The 4,126-nt window shown below is 49.5% G+C and overlaps 1 long non-coding RNA gene across 1 annotated transcript in view; it reads right to left on the bottom strand.

The window, feature by feature from the left end:
- LOC138365441 (uncharacterized) overlaps positions 1–3,664 on the bottom strand; it is a 34,198-nt gene extending 30,534 nt beyond the window's left edge. The window contains exons 1-2 of the long non-coding RNA XR_011228819.1: positions 3,529–3,664; positions 2,942–3,294 (exon numbers count right to left, since the gene is read on the bottom strand). This is a non-coding gene — a long non-coding RNA (uncharacterized lncRNA). The remainder of the gene's footprint in view (positions 1–2,941; positions 3,295–3,528) is intronic.
- Positions 3,665–4,126: the final 462 nt, after the last annotated feature.

Here is a 4,126-nt window from a genome sequence, read left to right as displayed (position 1 = left end):
CAACAGAGAACAAGGAAGAAACAAAGGCGAAAGAGTAACATAGCATGTTAAAGAAGATCAGGGTCGGGATCAGGGTCAGCAAAGTCAGGGTTAGGGGGCATGAGTAAACTGAGCAAAAACGGAGGGAAGGAAGCTGCAGAACTGACCAGAGGTGGACGGGAGGGGTCCGGAGGAGGAGGATGAGGAGGAGGTAACTGAGAGGAGCAGTCAAGGACAGCAGCAGGAAGAGGGGGAGGAGAAAGAGGGGAGCACACCTCAGCAAGGGCAGCAACCGAGAAGGAAGTGGGGGCCAAAGAAACCTCCATAGCAGGAACAGAGGGTGTAACCACCGAAATGGGAGGGCAAGGTGCAATAGTCAGAAGTAGGGGCCGAGGAAGAAAGCTAAGCCTTCTTAGCCGCCAAGGAGGAGGAAGGAGAGGAGCCAGGCTTACACTTCTGACTTAAAGAAATAGGTGTTCCAGCAACTATGTACTGGGAAATGGATTCCAGTTTCTCAGCAGGAGAAGCTGAACGAGAGCACACACGACGACCGGTAGGAGAGCGATGGACATCAGCCCGCACTGACAGGCGGCGGGTAGAGTCAATAGACAAGGGAGAAGGATGGGAAGGTGGATCCGAGGGAGACGAGGAAGAAGACGCAGAAGACATGACAGACCAGGTAGAAAGAAGGGGAACCCCAGACAGAGGACCAAAAGTGGGACCCTTCGGGACAGAACTCAAAAGGAACAGGAGGGGGCAGTGGGCGTATCAGGGTCCAAGGCCCGGAAATGGTTGCGAGTCTCAGGAAGGTGGGAAGAGAGGAAGAGCGCAACACGCAAGCATAAGAGACGTTAGCATAAGGCGGGAGCCGGCAAACCTGGTTCATCGCTTCAGGAAAAGATAAACGCTCCCAGTGCTTCAAGTTGAGGACGGCTGCCTCAAGTTTGTAGCGGATACACGCACAGGAGAAGGTAGGATGGGCCTCACCGCAGTTGAGGCAGCGAGCCTGGGGAGAAGTGCACTCCGAATAAGAGAGACTTTCGTCCCCACACAAAGGACAGAGAGAGAGAGTCCCAGAGCAGCGGAGGGCACCATGCCCAAACCTCCAGCACTTGTTACAGAGCCTAGGAGAAGGAATGTACTCCTGGACAGAGCACCTGGCACCAGCAAGAATGACAGAGGGTAGAAGGGTCCTACCATCAAAGGTAATCTTCACAACCCGAAGGGACTGACGGCGACGACCACGAGGGGCACGAGTAAACGTATCTACCTGGAGGACAGAATGACCCTGGGCCTCAAGGATATGCCGAATATCATCGTGGCAGTCCTGCAGATTCCGAACACCGGTTGCAACATGGGGCAGAAGGAGAATAGTGCCAACACTGGCATTCAACCGAACATTCTTGGAGACCCGAACAGGGGTCTCGCCAAGGCAGGATAAAGAAGCCAAGTGGGAGGCCGCATCCTGAGAAGGAGCAGCAACGACATGTGTACCGAAACGAGTGGGGTTGAAGGTAACAGAGGCATCCAGGGAATCAACAAGATGCCGATGGAGGGAGAAATCGTCAGGAGGCATGGAATCAAAAAGGAGGAGATCAAAGTATTTGGCCCATGAAGCGGGACCAAACGAGGCCCGATACGTATCAGAAAGGGAAGGAATCGAGCGAGTGCGGCCGTGGCGCGGACGGCGTTGAGAACCCCCAGAGAGAGAGAGGGGTTAAAAGGCGTAGTAGTCACAACGAGAGACTTAGCCGTTCCAGGGGACGAAGTGGTCACTACTGTGGGCTTGAGGCTCGACCCAACCACAGAGGAGGGTGGGGAGCTGGGGGAAGAATTCAGGATGGTCAAAGGAGGAGCAAGGTCGAACCCAACGCAGCGAAGGCTACAGAGCCTGGTCATCCAATACAGTCCGTCTCAGGGGCTTGGTCGCCCACCCCGAGCCTGATAGGGTACAAGAGAAACATTAAACGACATTAATCTAAAGAAACATTTTCATCCACGAATGTGCCTCCATACCCACCATGGAGCCACAATTAGAGGCAGAACACTCAACAAGAAGCTATCACCGATCATGTCGGGGCCCCCTAGGGGTGCGTCGTGAGTATACGCCCCATAAAACGCCACCTTAAGAACCGTCAGTCTGGCGAGATCGGGTTCAGTGACGAAAGGAGGATTGACAATAAAAGGCTCCCCTTGCTCTCAACTTTAGGTACTACAGTTCTATGAGTGGAAGAGTATGCCTCCTCACGCACCCGAGCGTCAAAATAGAAGAAGTCCAAAGGAATAACCAAAACAAGCAAAAGGTCGGCAGGAAACGACAAGCAGATAGGAGAAGAGGGGGGAGAAAAACGAAACAGAAGGAAAAGGAAAAGTTATTTAGTACAATTAGAGAGGACAGCAGCAGGAGCACAAGGCTACAAAAGGACAGAGGACTGCCCCAAGGAGCATCACACTCCGGCAGCCGCCCACTAAGCCCATCTCACAGCATCAACGAGCTGAACAGGGAGGGGGGGGGGGTGCTAAATAATAGCATGAACATATATATTTTGACATTTTTTGGTGATACTGTGGTCACAAGCTGACCAGCGGTCCTGTGAGCTCATGCTGCATGCGTCAGCCTTGGTGGCTCGCTCAGTACTGAAGCTCTCACACCCAGGAATGTTTGCCACGATTTTTTTTCTTGGGGACGTCTGTCAGGTATCTGTTGTGGGTGCACTATAGCTGCCCCTATCCCACACGGGGCGTTTAAATTAAGGTACTAGACACTAAAACAGTTAATAATGTATTGAGCAGTTCTGGTTTTGTTTCTCAAATCATCTATATATATATATATATATATATATATATATATATATATATATATATATATATATATTATATATATATTATATATATTGCACAGTCTAAGGGTTAACAGGAGAGTCCTACTGCTTCGTCCATTCTCTTACACTGGTGTAAATACCTCATTCTCTCTGGTGCTGCCGCTGCCTGGCGAGTGGGGACTGGTGAGGCCGCTGCCTAGTGGGAGTGGCTGGTGCTGCTGCGACCTGGTGTGTGACTGCTGCTGTTGTGCAGTGTAACTATTGCTGCTGCTGTTGCGCGGTGTTTGACTATTGCTCCTGCTGCTGTGCGGTGTGTGACTATTGTTCCTGCTGCTGCTGCGCGGTGTGTGACTATTGCTCCTGCTGCTGCTGCGGTGTGTGACTATGGCTGCTGCACGGTGTGAGACTGCTGCTGACTGTGGCATCCGCCATTTTTTTTTACTCACTGGAGACCACTTGGTATGTCAGATGTTATTAGTATCTCGTGGGACCCCTGGAACATGTATGATTCATTAGCAGTGTGGGTCTTCCTGGAATGTCTAAAACGCTGCTGAATAAGTTCTAATGTAGTTGCTACACCTGTTTTAATCCAGTTTAAAATTGCCAAGTCACTCATTGAAACAATTTGTATAAACTCTAAAAGCCATATTTAATATTTAACCATCTTTCACATGTGATTACTTAAACAATTTATTTCAAATAAACAAGAATGGACGGAGGACAAGACCTGTTTTCTCATGCTGTGTCAGAAGCTGCCTCACCAACACTGGCAATGGACGGTGGACAAGACCTGGAGTCCCTCACACCTGAAACAACAGTACGCCTTTTTAAAGTATGTTTCTTAACAATGTGCAAGTATAAACACTTTACACATGCCTGATGCACTGTGTTCACCCAAGCTCTTGTGACCAATAAACATTTACACACAACGAAACAATTACACACAACTAGTCTCGTAAACTGCCTGGTATCAGGTAACACTCATTGCACCCAGCCTTGTACCCTTTTTAACAAGTTTATATTTTTAAAATGTTTACATCATAATTAACAATGTCCCTAACACTATCGATGCCTCCACACTGGTACTCAATTTCTGTGGTATATACATGGTGTAAAAAAAAAAAAAAAAGTGTAAATTTATATATAATATGATTTCCTGACTGCGCCACAAGGGGTTGCAGACGTCGGGCTCCAGTTGTCAGTAGTCGCTGGTCGGGGCCCCACCTGCCGATATGGACGCGGCTGGTACTACCCGTATTTGGAGGATCGACACTGAGGCTGGCCTTCTCTGCTGCTGTGGACTGGCCCGTTGTAGAAGTTGTTCT

This window comes from Procambarus clarkii, chromosome 16 (genome assembly GCF_040958095.1).
Source record: "Procambarus clarkii isolate CNS0578487 chromosome 16, FALCON_Pclarkii_2.0, whole genome shotgun sequence".
In the NCBI taxonomy this organism is placed as follows: domain Eukaryota; kingdom Metazoa; phylum Arthropoda; class Malacostraca; order Decapoda; family Cambaridae; genus Procambarus; species Procambarus clarkii.
Note: the sequence above shows the minus strand (reverse complement) of the source record. Positions and strands in the feature narration are given on the sequence as shown.